The 23479-nt window shown below is 57.9% G+C and overlaps 1 pseudogene; it reads right to left on the bottom strand.

The window, feature by feature from the left end:
- Positions 1-23479, bottom strand: part of LOC124973594 (probable RNA-binding protein 19) — a 141339-nt pseudogene that overhangs the window by 5128 nt on the left and 112732 nt on the right.

Here is a 23479-nt window from a genome sequence, read left to right as displayed (position 1 = left end):
TGGGAGACCATGGTCAAGGGTGTGTGCAGATTCTCCAGCCTGGATTACCCAGAGTGCATCCCAAGCCTGGGCTACAGGCACAGGCTAAGCCTGGGGACCTTGGGCTCAGTCTCATGTGCATCTGAACCAGCTGAAGAGGTGGGAAGCTTCCCGGGGTGGGAAGGAGGTGACCAGGAGAGCCAGGGCAGCACCCGCCTCTCCACTCAGGCCTCAGTATCTTTTAGGTCTCAGGGGCTCGGGCAGCATGGGTCAGCATCAGCTGTCTCTCTTTCCTTTGGACATGGGCCCTGGGTAGAAGAAGAGGCTGAGGGGGAAGAGATGGTACTATCTCCTCTGGGACCAGGTAGGGAGGCGATGGAGTCAGACAGTCCAGGGGCAACTATAGGGAGGACTGAGGACTGCGGCAAACAGGAGGTTCACACTTTCTATAGATGGGTAGCCCCTCCCCAGGCCGAGTGCCTCATGGGAAAGCGGGACCAGGGCGGCCAGATGCGCTTTCACAAAAAGGGCAGAATCTTGATTTTCAGGCCAAATCTTCCAATAACAAAACACTGGTCATTAATTCAAAGTCATTTTGCTTTCCTATTTTGTGGGCAAGACACAGATCTGTGGGTGCCCTCAGCAGGGACCAGCTGGTGGCCTCTGACCTCTCTCCTGTCCTCCACAAAGTCCAGCTAGCTTCCCGAGGTCATGCCAGTCCTAGAACCTCTGTTCTGTGGCTTTATGCCTTCTGGCCTGGCCAGCCCGAGGTTCAGAAACACAACCGCCCCCCTGCCCTCCAGCAGCCAAACCTCCTTCCACCGGTTTCCAGCACTCCCGTCCCCAGACTTCCAAACCCTTGTCCACTGCTGCTGGGCTCCTGCCCCTCCCGCAAGGCCCCACAACCTCCTGTCAGTTTAATTCCGTGATCTATGAGGAGGAGCAGGAGAGACGCCCATGCAGCTGGCTTCCCTGTTAGCCCTAGTAGGGATCCCTGGCCTCGCTGGCAATGGCTGAGTAAAGTGTTTGCAGAACGCAGAAAACACGAGTCAATAACAATTTAGCTGGACTGGGAGCAAGCACCTTGCTGCACGGACAGCCACTCCCGGGGGACGGGGCGCCTGTGCAGGATACTGCAGAAGCGCCCAGAAATATTTCCAAAACACCCCCAGAAATGCTCAGGGTGTAGGGGCATGAGGCTGTGTGACACCTGCTCCAGCTGGCCTCTGGGCCCCCGAGTCCCCAAGCCCCCTCCTGTCCCCATGGCCAGCCACCGACCCCCATGCCTCAGCCCACACAGTTTCCCTTGTGACCTTCCCAATCCTGCCTCCAGCAGCTGTGGTAACCCCAGGCATGGAGACAGGACCCATCTCCTCAGGACAGGCCCTTGGCCAAGTCTTCCTGTCAGGACCCTGCATGGTGGCCTAGGACAGTCCCCTTTGCCCTCTTCCTGCAGGGTTCTTCAGAAGGGCCACTGTACCAAGTCTAGGCCTGAAAGTGTGGAGCTCCAGGTGGCGGAGGAATCGTGAAAGAGGGATGCTCTGAAGTAAATTCTGACTTCACGTACTTGCTGGAAGTTTCCTGAATCTTAAAGCCTGATGACCATGTTTCCATGGTCCAGATCAAGCAGGCCTGTCTGCAAGGTTGGCAGACACCAGGATGAAGGCTCTTGGTCCCTGGTCTCTTGGAATGTGCTTTCCTGTGAAGACAGAGTTCTGGAAGAGGGTGTGTGAGCTGGGGCAGGCTGTGGATATCATCCCTAAGCTGATGACTTCCCAGTGCACCCCTCAGCCCCAACTTTGCCCGTGAGCTCCCAACTTAGCCATCTGCTTGAGACCAGGGGTGTCCAGCTAGATGTCTGGAGCCCAGCTGGCCCAGAAACCCACCCACACATCTCTCTTCCCAGCCTCCTGGATGGCTCATTGCATGGCCCCACCATGCTGGGTGACTCGGAGCAAAGACCTGGGCAGCAGGCTTGCTTTGTCTCTTGCCCTCCAGAAGCCAGCCTGGTGACACTACCTTTTCCAAAAAAGCGCAGTCTACCTCTTCTCTCAAGCCCTGGCCTCTGCTCTGGTTACTGTCCTTGCTTACCAGAGAAAGACATGGACCTCCTACTCCATTCCTGCTCCTCTATGCTGCCACCCCAAGAGAGAGCGAGGATAAGGTCTGAAAGAGGAAATCTGGTCCTGGGACTCACACCCCTTCTTAAACCTTCCGGGGGCTTCCCACTGCATCTTGAATAAAAGTCAGGCTCCCTGCCAGGCCAGATGAGCCTACAGCTATGGTGGACCCCTGCTGGTCGTGCAGTGTGTTCCTGGCCCCTTCCTACCCTAGACCTGTTCCCTAGCTCCCATGGCCTGCTCTGAACATGGCTGTCTCAGGGCCTTTGCACCTGAGCTTCCTCCTGCTTGAATGCCTACCTCTGGCTGCCTGGTCCCTTCAAATCAGAGGAATCGTGACTCCCTGGGAAGCTTCCATAAGCACCATGGGGAAAAAGAGGGAAGGATGTCATCCTTTCTCATTTCCTGCACAGGACTTTGTCAATCTGGTAATCATTTGTCTTTCCTGCTCTAGTGTCAACTGTGTGGGATAGGCCTTCTCTTCAGTCCAGAGCCAACAGTGTCCAGACCATCAGGTGATCAACCCATAGCTGCTGAGTGCGTGAGTCAGAAGCAGAGCAAGGGCCCCTCTTCAGGGCACACTGAAGTCGAGCCCCGAGCTGGGCAGAGGAGGGGAGCTGCAGTTGGGACGCTAGAATTACAGGTGGAAGAAGCTGGTCATCTGGGGGAAATCAGCCATCTGGGGCTTTTGGGTACACAAGTCCAGCCAGCCCACAAGGCCAAGGGGCTGCCAACTTCCAGTGAGGGCCAGGCAGTGAGGACTTCAGGCTTCGTGGACCACAGGGTCTCTGCCACAACTGCTCCGCTGGCCCTGCAATGTGAGATGCAGACCCATGGGTAGGGCTACGTTCCAATAAAACTTTATTTAGAACACCAGGCTGGGGGCCATGCTCTGCAGGTAGCTTTCCTGATGGCTGGGAGCCCAGATTTTGCAGGCCATTTGGGATTTAGGGTATGAGGAAACAGGGTCATCTGTTCCACTGGGTCCAGAGTCAGGAGAACCCTCCGGGCCTCAGTTTGAACCTCTGCAAAATGGTAATAGCATCTCTCTAGGGAGTTGGGGGCTAAAATGAAATTGAATGTCTACACTTGAGAGAGAGAACCTAAGATTGCTGTGTGTCCCTCTGCATGCGGGAAGTCCCCGACACAGGCTCTCCCCATTTCCTTACTGTTTTCCTGGCTGGGTCTTCACTAAGTCACATGTGCACATGCTTGTGACCCCAGTGCTTTGAGAGGCTGAAGCAGGGCTGCACGTTTGAGACCAGCCCAGGCAACTAATGAGACCCTGTCTCAAGATAAAAGGGCTGGGGATGCAGCTTAGCGGTGGACAGAGCACCCTGGGTCCAATCCTCAGTACAAAAACAGTCACATGACCGTCTCTTTTCAGATTAGTGGTGCTTCAAGGCACAGGAGGGAACATTTGGCTTCAGACCAAACAATTTCATTGCCAGCTGCATGGCTAAGGGGGCCCAGGCTGGGTGCCCCTGGCACATGGGGGGCATCACTGGTGGTGCCAGCACACATGGGTGCTGGTCTCAGTGACCCTGTGCTGGCTTAGTGCTTGCCTGTCCCTCCCACACAAGCACAGGAGCTGCGCCACATGCAGGACCCACAGGGCAGAGACAGGGCCTTGTCCCCAGAGGGAAGACTGGGACATTCAAGGGACAGAAGGCATGGGTGTGATGAGGGAATCAAGAGAAGGGGGCGTGGGAGGTCCCATCTCTGAGCAAACCTGCAGCCGAGTGGCATGGGTGACGCACAGTGCTCCAGCAGCCAGGCTGGCCCTGCCTCGGCTCTGTGCTGGAGGCCGGCAACCTGCCAGGATGCGGCCTGGTGCGTGGGGAAGCTCTGGCTGTCACAGACTGCTTGGCCCAGACTGCACAGGTGGAGTAGGTGCTGCCAGGCACTTGCCACGTGGGTTCTGTCTGCACCCCGGCTCTGGAGGTGACAGGTACAGAGTCTAACCACAGCCCACCCGACCCCAGCTGGAATATGGCAACACGGGAAGCAGAGCCTAGCTCTGGCCAAATACAGCCCCTCTGCCTCCAAGCTTGGGAAGAAAAGGACACAGCCAGTGGTGACTTACCTTTCTTCCTCCACTCTGCTCACACTCCCACGTGCCAGGCCTGAGAACAGCACCTGATCCAGCGGTGCTGGAGCTGCAGATGATGAACCTGATGAGGGACCAGGAGCAGAGGAGGCTTGTTGGGGGACATCTGCCTGGCTGTCCTTTCCCTCAGCTCCTCTGTTCCATCAAGGTCTTGGTTGACCCAGAGCAACTTTCAAAATGCCTTCTGAGACCTGCCCTGGTGGTTCCATTTTGCAGGCACATCAATGTCCCATGCAAGTGGAGCTGAGACCCCTGCCCACCTGCAGGGACATGGCAGGCAGAGCTGTGGCCTCCACCTGAGATCCGGGTACCTTCCTGGCAGAGTTCAGGGCCGAGACCAGGGCCGGGGAGGGAACTGGGCATGGATTCCATTGCCTTCGGGCCTGCCAGCTCCTAGGAGCGCTGGACAATGTGACCTCAACACAAAGGAACTGGGTACTTCTCACCACAGGGAAGGTCACAGAGGGAACGAGACCCACAGGGAGGGCAGAGGCCTGCAGCCTGACCTGACAGGCCCAGCAGCTGTTGCAGGGGGCCTCTGGGAGGAGGAGAGCAGGGCGGAAGGGAGCTCCCAGGGCAGGGCCATCTCCAGGTGGGCACCCCTGCCTGGTGGCCTGCACTGGGATCCCAGGGCTGAGGTCAGCGTCAGGGAGGAAACCAGGCACATGTCCTGCCTGTGGACCATCACCTCAATGCCCAGGGCCTCAGTTCTCCCATCTGCAGAATGGGCTGGTCACACCCACCTCATAGGTTCCTGGAGGGAAATGGAGGGCATGCAAGCATGGGGTGTTCATGAGGCAGTGCCCACCTGCCTGCTGCAGCCGCCAGGAGGGCTTATTCCACAGGAGCACTTCCAGGGGAAGGGGTGCAGCCTGTGCAGCTCAACACGTTGAAAGGGCTTCTTTGCAACCCCGGGTGGAAGTGCTGAGATGCCCGCCTCGGCCTCCTTGGCCGAGGGGGTGCAGGGGAGGGAACACCCGCCTCTGCTGGGGGAGTCCCTACGCAAACGGCTGCAGACAGTGCGTTTGGGCCTGTCAAGCCCTTTCGACAGGCGCATGCACTTTCTGCACATTAGGATTTGGGGACTTATTGAGCCATGAGCTTGAGACTGGCTGCAGCCTCTGCTTCTCTGGCTTCACATTTGCCCTGACTCAGATGTTCCACCCTAAGTTGATGGCCTGGCAGGTGCCAGGGACCCAGAGATGAACCTAACACTGACAAAGAAGAGCACAAACCTGCACGAGTGTGGGTGCCGCGAGGACGATGAACCAAGAAAGTGACTGCAACAGGCGAGGAAGAGCACAGATGAGGGGGCGATGGGCTTCCTGGAAGCAGCATCCAGGAGGAAGGGGGAGAGGTATCTCATCAGAGGGAACAGAGTGAGCCAAGCTGCAGGGCCCCACCTGGAGTCAAGGAAGCAAAATGGAGACCTGGTGGCAGCCAATGGGGCAGCAGGGGTCTGAGTCCTACAGATGTGGCAGGTGGCCATGCCTGGAGGCCCCGGGCTTCCTCTGGGTTCTGAGGACACTTGGGGGCAGTCACTCCACTGCTGCTGCTTGGAGGCCCTGCTTTTCCGGCCAGGGGCAAGCCATGCCTGGAAGTCACAGCCTCAGGAGGTCCCAGGCTGCTGCCTGGCTGGAGGCCTGGCTTCCCCCGCCAGGTGAGGAAACCCGCCTGGCTCCAGGTTCTTTCTGCAGAGGAACAGGGAGGGCCTTGCAGCAAACACCCCTGGGCAACCCCGGGCCCTCGGCTGCCCCCCAGGAGGGGCCTGGATGATGGGGCAATGGCACCTGGAGCCCACACAGGAGGGCTGAGAGCCTTGGGCCCCAGGACAAGGCAGGAGGACTATGTAGAGACCTCAGGCATCAAGGTCGGCCACAGGAGGGACTGTCCTGGCCCCACGCTAGAGCCTGCTCTCCCAGGCGGGAGGGGATGTGTTCCCCAACCAGATGACCCATCTCTAAGCCAGCAGGTAGAGTGGGAAGGAGGCTGGTACGTTCCTTTTGTCACCTGGCTCAGGAGTGCAGGCACCTGTGATGGTAGGGAGGTCTGCAGGCAGCCAGCGTCCCAGTACAGGGACAGGAGGGTGACTGCCCAGTTCAGGTCAGCTCTCCTGGGGACCCAGCTCCTCCTGCTTCCCAAGAAGCCCTGGAATCCAGAGGCCGAGCCCCCAGGCCGCTCCTACTGTGGAAGTGCTCGGCCATCTTCTGCTGCAGGGCCTGCAGGGTCACCTTGGAGTTCGCCCACTCCAGGAGCAGACTTCGGCCATACAAGTGGGTGCTGTGGCACAGGGTGTTGAAGGATCTCTGCACGGGGATGAGAGACAGAGCTGTGCATAAGCTGAAGGCACCCTGGCGCCTGCCGTCCTCCCTGCCTGTGGCACTGGGCGCTGGGCTCCAGTAGGGCTGCAGCTTCAGGCCACCTACTATGAGTGAATCTGTTTCCACAGAGGCTGTGTGTGCCCTGCAGTCAACACAGCCACTGCCGGGGCCGCGCCTGGCACCTGGCCAGGGTTCCATTCCCACTTTCCATCCTCTCTGCGCAGGGCGACCTCATTAGCAGGCTCCCCGCCACGCCTGTCAGCATCAGCAGCTCCTGAGGAAGCCCAGCTCCTTCTGGCCACTGTGTGACACTGTGCAGTCCATGTCACTTGGTACCAGTCTCCTTCGCTGGCCCTGGTGGCTCTGTCCCTCACACTGGTCTTGAATTTGTCCCCTTTGCTTTCTTCTGACTTCTGTGGGTCCCCTCCCTTCCGCTGCCATGTCCCTCCCTGGCTCTTCAGAACGCACCTACAACAGGTCCAGACGACTGAACTGTGTTTCCCAAAGGAGAAACCCTGGGGCCACCCCAGTGCTCAGGGGACCATCTAGGAAGAGGCAACTGCAGAGAAATCAGCCCAGGTAAGGGACACTGGAGGAGGAGGGGGAGGAGGAGGAGGTAGAGGAGGAGGGGGAGAAGAGGAAGAGGAAGAGGAAGAGGAAGAGGAAGAGGAAACGACGATGACAATCATGGCCTGAGCCTGGGCCTCCAGGGACACCCTGAGGTACAGAAGGTTCCAGGCCAGGCAGGAGTGTGCAGGCCCTCTGCTCCCATGGGCTGAGGTCTTCCAGCTGCTTCCTCCCACACTGACTCCACTGAGATCACGGCCACCTCCCCATTTTCCTAGACCAGCTTGAGGGTGCCCGGTGCCTCTGCCCAACAGCCTCGTGCATCTCTGGAGAGCTGTGTCCCTGGACCACGGGCCTCTCCAAACCCCGCTTTTGCTGCCTCCCCTCCCTGGATGGGAGCCCTTCATGCTGAGGACCCCGGATCTCCTGGTGGCCATGGACTGCAGGGACCTGGGCCCACTCAGAGGAGGAACTGCCTTCTCCCCTTGCTACCAAGGGAAGCCGAGTGGGCGAGGCCTGTGGCAGGCCAGTTCCCCACTCCTTTCCTTTTTGGAGGCTCCATGCTACCTCCCTGGCATGGGCCCTTGATGCCAGCCTCGTGCACATACTTGCTGGTGGCCAGGAGGCCTGCCCTTCTCGCACAGGCCATGGTCAGGTGCTCTCCCAGTGCCCAGAACACCTGGCCTCCCTCCCTGCAGCTGTGCCTGCCCTGCAGCACCTGCCAGTCTCCCCGGCCTGACCTCGACCCCTGCAAGGAAGGCACTGTGCTCAGTCCACACCCACAGCAGACCATGGCGTCTCCTTCACTGAGTGTCTCCAGACTGGGTGAGTGGTGAGGGTGGCCCTGGCTGGAGAGGGCAACCTGGCTGAGTGTCCTGAGGGGTCCCTTCCATCCCTGCTCCTCATATACAGAGACAGCAAGGGCAGGCGGGAGCAGGTCTGGACTGGAGAATGAAGCCTGTGGACACCGACTGGACACATGCAGTCTTGGTCCAGCACTGCACCCAACGTGCAGGACTCTGGGACTTCGCAGGGTGGGGACAGTGACCCATGCTGCCAGGACCCAGAGGACGAACCCCAGCTAGCTCTCTGGGGAAGACTAAGTTCCAGAGAGGAATGCTGAGGGTGCAGTCGTAGTCAGAGAAGAGGCCCCAGAGGAGCCACCCTGCTCTTGAGAGCCACTTCCTGCTGTTTTCTGATGGCCAACGCTGGTCATTCCTGGCCAGCCCCATGTAGGAGGCGACTCCTGAGCCTGTGGCCAGGGCTCACTTACACTCTAGTTTCCACAGAGGCCAATTGGATGGGAGGCCCAGTGCGGGAGGTGGCCACTCCTTCCCTGCTCCACCTGTAGGACAAGAGCTCTGGCCCTTGCCTTTTCCTCCAAGTGTCCCTTTAACCTAAGCAATGTGACAGGTCCCCACTGTCACTGGTCCCTGTTGAGTCCCTCAGCCCTGCTTAGTCCTGCACACATCTCTGAAGTGCAGGTGTGTTCTGACCTTGACCCTGGGACCCCGACTCCATGGCACCTAAGCTCCTTTTGGGCAGCGCTCCTCGAGTCTGAGCTCTGCTCAGAAGCCGTGCAGCTACCAGGGGCACTGAGCAGCTCCCACCTGGGCCCAGGGCCTCCCCACTGTCCAGATTTCTGGCAGCTGCCCAGGAATCCTGGCTTTCACTCTCCTCTGATGCAGCCACAGACCACAGGTCTGGGGAGCCAGGGTCTCCCTGCCACCTTGTCCAAATTCCTGGGAGCTCTGCTCAGGTGGCATGGGGATGACGGTGCAGGTAGACTGGCCAGGCCTAGCGGCCATCTTGAATAATAGAAGGCACCAAAAGGCGGCCAGCACCACGCTGGGCCTGCCCTTTCCACAGCCTCCCTGGAGACAAACCTCCTCCCAGCAACAAAAGCTCATTGCACGGCCTTGGCAGGACTCATGTCCCACAGGGCAGCAAAGGACTGCCTGGCTCCTGGGCAGAGCCAGGACAGACTCCTGTCTGCTGCCGCCCAGGGTGTCCTCTGGTCCCTCCTACTCCCTGGGGAATGGTCCCAGCAGGCAGAGGGCTGCATCTCCTACAGAACACGGGCCACACCGCCCTGCCCTGACCAACTGTGCACCCCATGCCTGGAGTGAGCTGCCACTGAGCTGGCTAAGGATGACCAGCAGGCCTGGGGACAGGGCACTGAGCACAGCAAATGGGGGAACCAGGCCGGCAGGGCTGCTGGGGCATGCAGAGGCCAGTGCTGTCACCTCTGAAGTGGGCTTGATTGTCCCCACTCCGAGTCCCATGAGGCTTCTCTTGGCAGCCCTGTCAACAGCTTCTGGCCTGCACTGTGCCAGCACAGTGGGGTCTGTGCATGACAGATTGTGACTCTGGGGCCTTCTGAGAAAGGGACCCATGTGGCAGTGTGCGCTTCCGAGGCAAGTACCCGCGGTCGCTCTCAGCCTGTGGTGTGTGGAGCATGGAGACTGATGCTTCTCCCTCCCTCCAGTGCACAGCAGCAGGGGCCAGTGGCACTTTGGTTGGCAGTAGGCACAGAGTTGGCTCGGCTGCTCTCTGGCTCCCTGACCTGACAGGGAACTTCTGTCTTCACTTCCTCAACTTCAAAATGGGGACACCCTGGCCTCACTGGTCACCAGAAGACCAAGTAAGACAAGGGCTGCTCCTCCAGCCCCACACCCAGCATGTGGCGAGGTCCAGAGTCCCAGCTCAGCTGGGATCTGCCCCTTCCCTCGGTGGCTCTCACCCATGGCCTGGTGAATCTGGAGAGAGGATACTGCCCCCGAGGGCTCGCTCTGGGGGTGCACACATCTGGGGGTGGCTTGTCCTGGTTCTCGGCTCTTGGTTCACACACGTTGGCTGAACCTGAGTCCCTGCCTCGAAGGGTCAGCTTAGGGTCCAGACGCATCTTCCCTTGGGCTGTGCTGATGGACACTTGGTAGACCTGCACAAGGAAGCAGAAGGACCGAGTGCACATGCGTGCCTCACATGCTGTGGCAGAGTGGGCCAGGACCTGGTTCCTGATCTGCTTCCAGCTAACTTGCTGGAAGGCATGGAGCAAGGGATGCCCGGGCCCCAGGCTGCACCCTCTCTGCAGTGCCATGGGCAGTGCTTCCTGGCATCGTTCCTCCTCATTCTCATGCTGGCCCCAGGGTAGAAGTGTCCCCTCGTGGGGTGTCGGCTGGGTCCAGGTGTCACGGTCCCTCCTCCACATTCACCCAACAGGGAAGAGGTGGCTCTGGGTTGCAGCCACACCAACCCCACGTGGCTCTGCTGGAGGAGCGGGGTGCAGATGGTGCACCCACCACCGTGCCCCTCCTGGGGTGGTGCTCCTCGCACAAGATGTGCCCAGCACAAGCCCAGGAGCCTGGGGAGGCCCTGCATTCAGTTCTGTGTGGGTCCTTGGCACGTGATACCCTGTCACCTTCGCTCCTCAGCCTCTGTCTCCCTTGATCCTCAGCCTTGGTCCTCTTCTATCCTCAGCCTCCATCCTCTTCTCTCTTCAGGCCCCCACAGGACCAGCCCGGCCCTCTGCCCTTGCATGTGATCAAGCAGGCACGTGCTGAGCACCAAGACGGCCAGACGGGACAGCTCCCTGTGCACCACGTGGCTCTGTGCCTGGCACCCCGCAAGCAGGGAGCCTGTGCATCTGAGCGGCTCTGCCTGACCCAACCCTGCCCACTGCAGGCCTGTCAGTGGACCCTGCGGTGACTGGAGGCCTGGAGAAGTCCCGCGGTGTCCCCCGGACAGGGGCGGCTCAGGGTTCACATCCCCGTGGCTCCCTGTGCCCACCCCAGCTTGGTGGGACGGCTAGGAACATGCAGGGAGTCACGAGCTGCAGCGACTGGAGCCATGTGGTCCTCCGCAGCAGAGGCGCTCTGCTGCTGCCAGCCACCATCCCAGCTCCCCAGAGTGTTTATTTAAGCCAATACATTGCTCTGCTAATTGGAGAACTTTCCATGTGAAAATAGAACTTTTAAAACAACAGCAGCAGTGGCAAATAAAAACAAGCTGCAGTCACAGAAGTACAAAGGCACGGCCGAGGAAGGAGAATTAAAGGCGCCTTTCATGGGAAAATCCCATATTCTGGTTCCTGGGCAAAACCTGCCCGTGCCTCATGGCCCTGCCCTCCCTGCACCCTCCTTTCCTCCTCCAGGACCCGCCTGGTCTGGGCAAGAGGAGGTAGGGCAGCTTCCCAGGGGCAGTCACTCAGCCAGTGGAGACAGGTGTACCTGGCTGGGCTCCTGGGCCGGCCTCAGGCTTGGCAAGGGGAGGCAGGGAGGCCAGACCTCTGCAGGAGGAGGAAGATTACTGTTCCTCAGGGGCTGGGGAGGTTGTTTCCAGAGACACTCCAAGGGACAGCCTCAGCCTTCCTCCCAGAAGCCCCTGAGGCATCAGGGCCAGATGGGAACCGAGGGTGTGCTGGGAGGAGGGGCAGCAAGAGAGGGTACTGGGTTAGGGGACCCAGCGGACAGGACAGAGGAACCAGGATGTCCCCAGCTGAGAAGCACTGGCTGTGCGACCCTGACCAGGACGAGGCCTCTGAGCCTCCTTCCTCCAGCTGTCAAGGGCCTCCTGCCTGCTGCCCCGGAGTCCTGCAAGGGTCAGAGCGTGACACCTGCAGTGCGCGGGGCTGTCCTGCCGAGTGGGATTCTGGAAGTCTGACAGGTCCACCGATCAGAGGTACTGTCCTCAGAGAATGCAGGGGGCGTTAGTGGCTGACAGACGGCTGTGGACAGATGTGCCCAGCACAAGCCCAGGAGCCTGGGGAGGCCCTGCATTCAGCTCTGTGTGGGTCCTTGGCACGTGATACCCTGTCCCCTTCACTCCTCAGCCTCTGTCTCCTTTGATCCTTAACCTTGGTCCTCTTCTATCCTCAGCCTCCATCCTCTTCTCTCTTCAGCCTCTGTCCTGTTTTCAGCCTCCATCCTCTTCACTCCTCAGCCTCCGTCCCCTTCACTCCTCAGCCTCCGTCTCCTGCTTCCCTGCAAGACATGGGGAAGGTTCTTTGAAAACGCTGCTGTCACACCTGGAGGGCTAGGTAATACCAGCGCTGTCAGAGGGACTGACGTTTACTGTTGGGACATCAGGAGCTCATAAAGCATCCTGGGTTGAGAGAAGAGGCCAGCTCGTCCACCCGGCTTCCTGTGAGCAGGGCTCTGGTCACCACACCTGTGATGAGAGCCGAAGGCTGGACCCGCCCTCAGTGTGCAGGGCATCTCAGCAGCAAGCTGGGCTGGGCTGCCCGTGGATTCACAGGCTCCACCGTAGCCGGCTGAGTTGGGGCAGAAATCAGGGAGAGGGAGCGCCTCTGCAGATGCCCCAGGGGTCCTGGGTGCGGCAGGCTGGTGGGGATGATGTGTGTGTGTGGGGACCGTGTCCTCTGTTGAGGTGGCGCTCACGTTGCCTCTGCTGTCCTCAGCTGCCTGGTTACTCTGAACTCAGCCCCTGCAGCCTCCACAGGACCCCAGATGCCAGGTGAGACCTGGGTCTCTGGGGAGGGGACAGAGGACTCAGGGTCCCTTGTTCAGGGGCAACGGAGGTGGCATATGCTCGGGGCCACCTTGGTGACTGGTGTGGTGGGGACACCTCAGGCTTCACTTGGGGCAGCTGCTTGGGGAGCACTGACTGCCGGAGCCTGGCCATCCTAAGTGCTCAATGGCCACAGCTCCTGCCACCTGCCCCTTTTCTCTGCTCTTGGTCCCCTCCCCTGCCTGAGGATCGCTTGGAACAGGCTTCTTGGCACAACAAGCAGCAGGTGCTGCTCTTCATGGCAGCACTAAGCAGAGGGCACCAAAGCCTTGCAAGACCCGGGAGGGCCCTGGGTCAGCGTTCACCAGGCCTGTGGGATTGCTGACCCTGGGTGTTCTCACTGTGATGTGGCGCGGGGCTCACAGTGTCCAGGCTGGACACACATACCTCGTCTGACCCTCCAGACCCAAGTGCTGTGTCCCGGGGTGGCCCCACTCTGGGGTGGCAGGAGGGCACCTTGCTGCTGGCCCCTCCCTGCCACGTTCCCCTCATGGCCAACAGGAGGCCGCCCAGGGCTGGCCATTCCTGGGACACCACTGCACCCCAGCCTCAGGTGACCCTGCCAGGATACTGACCACTGCCCACAGGGGAGCTGAGCTCCCACGGCAGGGGACACAGCGTGGGGATGCCACCTCCCGCAGACTGGTTTTGTGGTCTGTGTGCTAACAGCTAGTGCTGGCCGTGCCCTTCACAAGAGGTGCTTCCCAGGACAGGGGCCTGCACTGCCCCTAGCGCCCCTGCAGGGAGCCGCCCCTCCCTGCCCAGCACCTAGGACTGGGGGAGGGCACCGACCCCTTGGCCTTCTCTGCCCAGAACTCTGGAGATGTGCACACCTGTGGACCAAGGACGGCGTCCTGGGGACTGGGCACTGTGGCAGTGAGCAGGGCACGGCCGAGTCATGTGCAGCACTCACCATGTGCCAGGGCGGACCAGTGTGCCACCTACTGTGCCCAGGCAGGGTGGGTGCTGCCACCCAGGAGCCCACCTTTGCTGCCTCCCTTGCTGCCATGGGCATGCTGCCCACAGGGGGCTGTCCCTCGGGCCCTGACAGGAGGCACGGAAAGGCTGCCAACCCAGGAGAGAGAAGCAGGCATCCAAACATGGCCACACATCCACAGCACAGGCACCTGGCACAAGGGCAGGTGCTCAGGGGTGTCCCGGGCCCATGGGGGTTGTGCTGTGAATTAGGGCTGTACCCTGGGATCCAAGCAGCTGACCCTCACTGGACCAGGGGCAGTTTCAAGAAGCACCTGCCCTCTGAAGGACTCCTCCAGGGTGCAGGGCGGGGCCACCTGCTGCCAGGAAGGGGAAATGCAGCTCGCAGTCAGAGCTGTGGGGCGGGGGGAGCCCTGTAGTCCCCTGCCTGCTGGAGCTTTGGGCCTGAGAGTGCAGTGACCGAGGACACAGCAGGATGCCTGCTGGTGGCAGGCGAGGACCAGGTACCCACAGCAAGGCAAACTTGCTGTACCCCAGCTCCAAGCAGAGGCCTCACCTCAAATAGCTTCAGGGCTGGATCTGGCTCAGCAGTGTGAGGCCCTGGGCTCCGTCCCCAGTACCCCAAAATCCAAGCAACCAGCAAGCACGTTCCAGCTGGAGGAGTCCGGCAGAAGGGCGGCACACACGCACACACGGAGGGTCACCTGGGCTGCCTCACGCGTATAACCAGCACAAGCCACACCTGCCAGGGCACAAAGGTGATGGGGAAGCCCTGCCCCCACAGGCTGCTCCCAGACCTTCCCTCTCCTCTCTGAGAGCTTTACTGCACAGCGTTTCCCACACTGCCTGCCCAGGTCCACCTGGACTGCAGAGTTCTCTCTCTGGTGTGCAGAGGTCTGGGAAACCCGGCACCATCCCGTCCTGCAGACCCAACACCCAGAGGCATTCCTCCAAGGCTGCTGAGGAGGCTGCAAGCCTGTCCTGCAGAGTCTGGAAGGAGAGGCTGGGCGGGGAGGGGTCACAGCTTATCTTGGCATCCTGCTTCATGAGGAAGTCCATGAAGCCAAAGCCCCTGTGTGTGCCTGTCCCGGCCATCTTCTTTGGCAAGCACACCGTCTTCAGCTCCCGGAAGGTGCTGGAAACAAAAGGTAAATGGGGGTCTGAGCACCGAGGTCCACAGAGGAGGCAGGGGTGGCAGGAGGTCTCCCGCCAGGGCCTACAGGTTTGGAGACAGGTGCTCCAGGCCCACATGACACAGTGGGTCAGGCCCACAGGCAGCATGGTCTGGGGATGTGCCATCTTCTCCCTGGCCCTGGGCAGCAAGCAGGCCAGGCAGGGAATGGTCAGCTGGGGGATGCTGATGGGAATTTTTCGTTCCACTCCAAGATGCTGCAGGCTCTGGGGCACCTGTCCTCCCCTTCCCAACAGGGAAACCGTTTGTGGGGGGAGCCCAGACTTGTGCATGTGTGGCCAGGCCAGGGAGTCCCCAGGTTCTGGGCCTGGGGTCCAGTCTGCCTCCATGTCCAGCTGGGAACCCGGTCCTGAGCAGGCAGGATGTGGGAGGTACCCGCAGGTCTTGGGCTGGATTGACACAAGCTCCATCCCCTGTACCCCACGTCCCTCCCCAGCCTTCCTCTGCTGTCTGAGCCAATGCCAGCAGAGCTCTGGAGGACACCACGCTCCTCCACAGGGATCACACAGGTAAACACGGCCGGACACCGTCGCCCACTTCCCCATGAACCAAAGCTCCGAGAACAGCCAGGCTGAAAGGACTAGGCTTCCTCGGGCCTCCCTGGCCTTGTCATCTTGCTGCCCACCCCAGCCCCTTCCTAAGGTCCATTTATCAAATAAATACACACAAATCGCTGCTGATAAATATTTAATGGACCCAGCATCTGAAGAGAGATGTTACTTGATTTGAAAATCTACACACACGCACGGCCGCCTGAGAGCCCACCTGCCACCGATGGACTTGGATGCTTCAGGACCAAAGACTGACTGGGAAAAAACACGGTGAAGGCCGTAAGCTCTGGAGAAATGACATAAGCTAAATCTGAGGGGTTAATCCGTGGTCCTGCCAGCATGACCAGGCACCTGCCAGACCAATTTCTGGAGGCAGGACAGTGTGCAAAAGCAGCATTATGAATCCTCAAAATAAATATGCATGTCTCCCTGGAGCTCTGGGTGGCTCTGCCCCTCCTGGGACCTCCTCTGCACAGGTGACTAGGAACGGCACTGGCGGCTGGGCCAGCCTCCTGGACGGGAGGAACCAGAGGGAGCCCATCAGTCTTCCTGCTGTGAGGAGGCTCCTGGTCCATCTGGAGGGGGGCCAGGGTTGGGACAGAGGCCAGGCAGGTGGGACAAGGAGGTGAGGTTGGAGAGCAGAGGAGGCCAGCTCACAAAACCTGCTTTATTCTGCCACCTAAAGGCCAGCACATCCCATGACAGAAATGCCGCCTCTTGCCACTTATCCAAGTCCCTGCACCTCTGCTGGGGACTTGGTGAACAAGTTCCCTGGTAGACACATTCAGACACATGATTCTGTGGCTCTGGCTTCTTCAGAAGGGGGCTGGGGCCCCAGGGGTGATGTGTGTGGTGGCTACAAGGACCAGTGTCTGCTGGTGAGGACAGAGGGCCCTGGTCCCTGGACAGCCGTGGTCTCCACTAGCCCAGGACAGCCTTTCCAGACCTCTCCAAGGCTTGGCTGGCTGTGGCCCTGGGCACTGTGGGGTGGGTGGACATCCATTTCCCTGTACTCCACAGGGCTGAAGTTAACTGTGCATCATGGAAACCACAGCAATCTTGTCACCCTGCATCTGCAGCAAGCAGCATGGTGCCCCAGCTCTGAGGGGACACCTGGAGAGTCCAACAAACAGGCGATGGTAGCCCCAGGGGACACTGCCACTGGGGACTGATGCCTGCCCTCCCAGGCAGGGGATGCAGGGTCCATGCAGACATGTCTGTCAACAGCCCTTCCCCAGGGTACAGACAGGGACCAGCTCAGGGCGGCAGAGCTGGAGCAAGTGAAGACCCAGCCTGGACACTCTGCCTGCCCTTCAGCACAGCCACTTGCAGGAGCGCTGTCTCTTTTTATTGGAGGCTTGGCCAGGTTGACATGAGGCAGGAGGCCCTGTAAGCAGGGTCAGGAAAGCCTTATGTGGCCCCCACAGATGCAGAGCTGACTTCAGCCCCAGAGAAGGCAGAGAAATAGCCCCACAGTTCCAGGGACCACAGGGCAGGAGGGAGATGCCTGAGCCTTCTGTCCAGTCCTGTGGAAATCTGACGGTGCCCACAGAGCACACAGCCTTGACCCTGTGTGGTCTTGACCTCTGCCCGGTTTCCTAGCCCTGATTTCTGATGAGCCAGCCTGTGGGTGTGTACCAGTGATAGAAGGAGGTGGGGAAGAGGAAGAGATGGGAGGGGAGAGGGAAGAGGGAGAGGGGAGAGGGGAGAGGGGAGAGGGGAGAGGGAGAGGGGGAGAGAGGGGCCTGTTGAGTTACTTCCTCCTCTGCAGCACCTTGAGAGTTGGTTGCTTCGTGCATGGTAAGGAGCCCAGGGTTTGGAGAAAGGCAAGGAGATAATGAAGAGGTGAGGAGGAGCCAGAAGGAGGGGCTGGCAGAGCTGGACATCTGTGGCCAGTGGAGGGGACACTGCAGAGCTCAGCAGGGGCTCTGGGTCCACCAGAGAACTCAGCAGGGATGGGAGCAGGGGTCTCAGGGAGGGCAGAGCCAGCAAAAAGCTGTGTCTGGAGGCCCTGGCAGCTGCAGGGGAGCGGATATGGGGAGCTGGGTATGGTGGAGCTGGAGGGTGGAGCTGGATGATGGGGCTGGATCCACAAGGAACTTTCTGGCATCTGCAGACACTTTCAGAAGCACCTGGCTTCAGCACCCAGTGTCCTGAGGCTTCAGCACACCATCACTGCTGCCACCAAGGAGGGCCTGCCAGGGCTGGGTCTCTGAGACACACCACCTTCAGGGTGACAGAAACTGGGCACGAGAGCAACGGTGGAGAAAACCAAGGGCCTGAGAAATGGCTGATGACCACGTTCACAGCCCTGGTACCCAAGGCCAGAAGCACTCCTGTCCTGTCCTGGGTGACCCCAAATGCTGGCGAGAGCATGTGGGATCACGTCAGGCCAACGTTAATGATGGCAGAGAGATATGGGGAGAGAATTAAGAGGAGGGAAAGAAAGGCTGTCAGAGAAACCAACGAAGCTCTGTGAGCTCCAGGAGATAAGCGAGATCAAAACACAGCCAGGTCATTGTGAGGTCGCTCCAATGCCAGGTCAGAAGCCCTCCCAGGGAAGTTCTGCAGGAACCCACCTCCCAGGGCGAAGGCCAGGGGACAGACTGGGCAGCAGCCCAGGAGCAGGGCTGACAGGACAGGGGCCTCCTCCCCAACTGCTCCCCACTATGTGGATAATGGAAACCACAAAATAGCAATTACTGTATCCGCAGCTGTGAATTAGGAGGCTGCCAGGCCCTTGAACAGGCCTCCCCGCCCTGCCCGCGCTCACACCTCACTCTACCAATTATGCCATTCACCTGGGTGTACCAATTACCCAACCCCACCCCTTCCGCAGATAGGGCATGTGATCGGGGTTGCATGATTGGTGTCGGTTCATGGGTATGTGACAGCTGGAGTTTGTTGTCATGTTTCTAATTTCTTGTGGGGCAGGAGGGGCCTGGCCATATTAAGCCTGGTGCATGAAGCCAGGTTGCACCAGGCACCCAGCTGACACCCTCCGCAAACTGCACCCCTGATGCCCTGCAGTCCTGGTCCTGGGCACCACTGAAAGACTTGAATCACCCTGTGTCTCTCCCTCCTGGGGCAGAGGTGGGCTGGGGAAGGAAGCAGAGGAGGGAGAGAGCCCTGCAGACATGCTGAGCTATCTTCCCGCTGCTCCCGGCGGTTCTAAGGCTCAGTGGGCAGGTGCCAGGCAGGCACCAGGCTGGGCCCCCTGCTCCCAGGACAGGAATCCTGATCCCTCTCTGGACCTGCTGGGAGAACCAGAGGCCAGCTGAGTGCTGAGGCCCCTGGGGAGGGTCTCTGGGCGCTCACAACACTTCTGAGAAAGTCTACTTCCACCAGGGATGCAGAGCAGGAAGGGCTGTGTCAGGGCCAGTCACAGGCTTCCTCCATTCCCTCTAGAGGTGAGAAAAAATGGCCACACCTCTTGGCATTAAAAGCCCTTCAAATAGGCCACCATCAACAACCTCCCGATGAATCTTCAGAAAGAGAAGTTAGGAAAACTACCCCAATCACAATAGCATCGAAAAAAATAAAATACGTGGGAATCAATCTCACAAAAGAGGTGAAAGACCTCTACAATGAGGACTACAGAACACTAAAGAAAGAAATTAAAGAAAACCTTAGAAGATGGAAAGATCTCCCATGTTCTTGGATAGGCAGAATTAATATTGTCAAAATGGCCATACTACCAAAAGTTCTATACAGATTCAATGCAATTCCAATTAAAATCCCAATGATGTACCTTACAGAAATAGAGCAAGCAATTATGAAATTCATCTGGAAGAATAAGAAACCCAGAATAGCTAAAGCAATCCTCAGTAGAAAGAGCGAAGCAGGGGATATCGCAATACCAGATCTTCAACTCTACTACAAAGCAATAGTAACAAAAACGGCATGGTATTGGCACCAAAATAGACATGTAAATTAATGGTACAGAATAGAGGACATGGACACAAACCCAAATAAATACAATTTTCTCATACTAGACAAAGGGGCCAAAAATATGCAATGGAGCAAAGATAGCCTCTTCAACAAATGGTGGTGGGAAAACTGGAAAACCATATGCAACAAAATGAAACTAAACCCCTATCTCTCAGCCTGCACAAAACTCAACTCACAATGGATCAAGGACCTCGGAATCAGACCAGAGACCCTGCATCTTATAGAAGAAAAATTAGGTCCAAATCTTCAACTTGTTGGCTTAGGATCAGACTTCCTTAACAGGACTCCCATTGCAAAAGAAATAAAAGCAAGAATCAACAACTGGGATAGATTCAAACTAAAAAACTTTCTCTCAGCAAAGGAAACTATCAGTAATGGGAAGAGAGAGCCTACAGATTGGGAGAATATCTTTGCCACTCATACTTCAGATAGAGCGCTAATTCCCAGAATATATAAAGAACTCAAAAAACTCTACACCAAGAATACGAATAATCCAATCAACAAATGGGCTAAGGAAATGAACAGACACTTCACAGAAGAAGATGTACAAGCAATCAACAGATATATGAAAAAATGTTCAACATCTCTAGTAATAAGAGAAATGCAAATCAAAACTATCCTAAGATTCCATCTCACCCCAATTAGAATGGCAATTATCAAGAACACAAGCAACATTTGGTGTTGGCGAGGATGTGGGGAAAAAGGTACACTCATACATTGCTGTTGGGGCTGCAAATTAGTGCAGCCACTCTGGAAAGCAGTATGGAGATTCCTCAGAAAACTTGGAATGGAACCACCATTTGACCCAGCTATCCCACTCTTTGGCCTATACCCAAAGGACTTAAAATCAGTATACTACAGAGATACAGCCACATCAATGTTCATAGCTGCTCAATTCACCATAGCCAGATTGTGGAACCAATCTAGATGTCCTTCAATTGATGAATGGATAAAGAAACTGTGGCATATATATATATACAATGAGATATTACTCCGCCATAAAGAATGATAAAATTATGGCATTTGCAGGCAAATGGATGAAATTGGAGAATATCATGCTAAGTGAGATAAGCCAATCTCAAAAAACTAAAGGACAAATGATCTTGCTGATAAGCGGATGATGACATATAATGGGGCATGGGTGGGGTTAGCATTAGGGTTAGGGTTAGGTTTAGGGTTAGGGTTAAGGAGGGGGGCAAGACTGGAGGAATGAAGGACTGTATAGAGGGAAAAGAGGGGTGGGAGGGGTGGGGGAAGAAAAAAATAACAGAATGAATCAAACAACATTACTCTATGTAAATTTATGATTACACAAATGGTATGCCTTGACTCCATGTACAAACAGAGAAACAACATGTATCCCATTTGTTTACAATAAAAAAAGGTCAAAAAAAAAACAACCTCTGAACACATCAGAGGCACACGTGACCACGCAGAAGGCCCCAGCATGTGTCCTGAGCCCAGTGCGTGTCCAGCATATGGTGGTCACACATTCCCAGGACCCTCAAGAGGCATGGCATCATTCCCATTTTCTAGGTGGAGAAGACTAAGGCAGAAAGAAGCCACGGTCACTCGGGGAGCTGCTATGGCCTCAGGGGTGTAGACTTGCTTGAGGACACCGGCCGCAAGGAGCGGAGCCAGTCCAGAAGTGAGCATCTGGCCCCAGGCCCATGCTCCTGCTCCGAGTCCACAGAGACTGCCCGCCTGTCCTTATCGGCCAAAGTCCCAAGTGTGCCAGGCGCCAGGAGCATGTCAAGGGAGGGTCAGTCACTAGGCTGGTCCCCAGGGACCTGGTCCTGGTGGAAAGTTGCCAGGTAGGCCAGAGCCCTGCTCCGTCGCAGACACACAAGAGACCTGGGTCCCACAGACCAGGTCTAGGGTGGAGGGCTCTTGACCTTTGCTGGCCACCCATGTCCTTGTCCTCAGTCTGCAACACTGACTCTGGGTGGATGGAAAGCTCCCTGGTAACGGGCATGGCAGGCAAGCCACAGTGGCCTTGTGTCCTGTCCTTGTCCCCCTTTCCTTAGATTCCCATGTGGCTGAGGTCCTGTCTGGGGCAGGCTGGGGAGATGGGCCATGGGGACACCTAGTCAAACCCACCCCTCCATCCCAGCAGGGGCTTCTGTTGTCCACGCTCCCATCATGGCTCCAGGGCTGCTTCTGCAGGGGTCTTCAACACCTGGTGTCACACCCGTGCTCTCAGCTCTGGTGGCCCTGGCACCCTTGGATAACCTCCGAACTTCTCACTCGGGATGAGGTGGTGCCCGAGCAGACCCCTGCCCTTTTGCTTCGCCGTCTCACATTCTCTCCTCACGGCGAGGACCCTGGGGTTCCTCCTTGAGGCTCTGTAGGGGAGGGGGTGTGTGCCTACCTCGGGGCTCTGCACCTGCTCTGCCTACCATGGCGCCTTGCCACTCAGTCCTCAGCTGGTGCTGCCTCCCTGGAAGACCTCCCGGGCCATCCCACTGCCCTGCCTCTGCCCCGCCAGCCACTTGGTCGTGTACAATCGCTGCCTGAGTGGTGCCTTTCACCATCCTGTTTTCTCTTCCGTTAGGAGAGACCCCTCGAAGATGGTGGGGGCTCCTATGCTGCTGCAGCCACAGACCCTGGGGCTGCCTGGCTCTCAGAAGACCTTGCACCTTCACTTCATCATCGGTGAGGCCTGGAGTTCTCCCAAAGCATCAGGTCCCTGTCCACTGCACATCATCTCATCTAGCCACGTGCTGTGGTGTGGCAGGGTCACATTTGGGGGCAGTTGATCCAGATGTTGTGCTGAGGAGGACACTCTACTATGTATGTGACCCAAAAGTTGCTAGGAGCATCACCAGGACCTTGCAGGTCCTTCCAGAGACCCGTATGTATTTATTTCCTCCATTGCAGTGAAGAAATCACAGCAGCAATAAAGGGGCCACTCAGGCTTCACCAAGGACCCAGCATCTGGACGGCGATTCTGAGAACTGTGCCTGTCTGGTGGCAGAGAGGATGTGGCCCATGCGGCAGCCCTGGCCGGGTGTGCACAGACTGTGGCAGGGCTGTGGGGCCACTGACAGCCCCTTTGAGGTGGCCCCTCCCCTGGTCCTGCCACCTCTCCCTGGGAATAGCGCCTGAGGCTTAACTCCCCCATCACCCACTGTTCCTGCCAGCCAGGGCCATGGGCAAGGTCAACTGATTGCAGAGGACAGCATTCAGCTTCCCTCAGCAACCCTTTCTGGATTCTGCCAGGCAAGTGTGACCCTCTCATTCTCTATATGAGGAATCCCAGGGGTGAGCAGTTGAATAGCATTTCTGAATCAGAGCTGGGCCATGTTCCAGACAGACTGAGAGGCTCTGGCAGAGGGGACCTGGCATTGGAAGGCAGAGCCTCCTGGCCTGGTCTGTCCAGAGTCAGCTAGTGACCCTGAGGCAAGGCAGTTCCCAATCAAGAGAAAGAGGGCTGGGTGCAGTGGCACACGCCCATAATCCCAGCAAATCACAGGATGTGAGGCAGGCAAGTCGAAAGTTCAAGACTAGCCTCAGCAACTGAGTGAGGCCCTAAGCAACTTGGAGAGAGAGACCCAACCTTAAAATAAAATGGGCTGGTGATGTAACTCAGCTCCCTGGTAGAGAGACACTGGTTCACTCCCCAGTCCAAGGACGAGAGAGCATGCAGTGTGTGGAAGGACGTGGGCTGTGCAGGAGCAGTGGGAGGCTTGCCCTGTCCAAGGTGGAGGCCCAAAGGCTGCAGGGAAGATGGAAGTGAGCCAAGAGAAACAGGGCAGGGGTGTGTGGGGTACAAGCCAGTGGCATGAGGAGGCTTAGGAGCCAGTCCAAGATGCCCCCCACCCCAGCCCAGCACTTCTGCATCGGCAGCTCTGGGGTTGCAGCAAGGCCCCAGCTAAGTGCCAGCTTCCAGGACAAGGTCACTGCTTCACCAGGATGGGCAGGGGACACACGGACCCAGCCCACCAGTCATTTTCCTTGAGAAGCAGCCTGCAGCCCAGCTTCCTTGACAAGAGATTGCAGAATGCCACCAAGAGTCACACATTTTAAACACAGTGTCACCCAACACAAGGGTGCTGCGTGCCACCTTCATGCCTGAGCTCCATTCTGATTTGGTATTAAGAGACCCAAAGTGTTGGTCCATTTCCAGCAGGAGGACTTCCCTCACCTCCCTGTGCCTGCTACTCCCTTGGGGCGGGTAGTGGGCCTTTCTGACCTCGGCTCTGGGTGTCTGCATGTGCCAG

The sequence above is a fragment of the Sciurus carolinensis genome, unplaced genomic scaffold, assembly GCF_902686445.1.
Source record: "Sciurus carolinensis unplaced genomic scaffold, mSciCar1.2, whole genome shotgun sequence".
Classification (NCBI taxonomy): Eukaryota; Metazoa; Chordata; class Mammalia; order Rodentia; family Sciuridae; genus Sciurus; species Sciurus carolinensis.
Note: the sequence above shows the minus strand (reverse complement) of the source record. Positions and strands in the feature narration are given on the sequence as shown.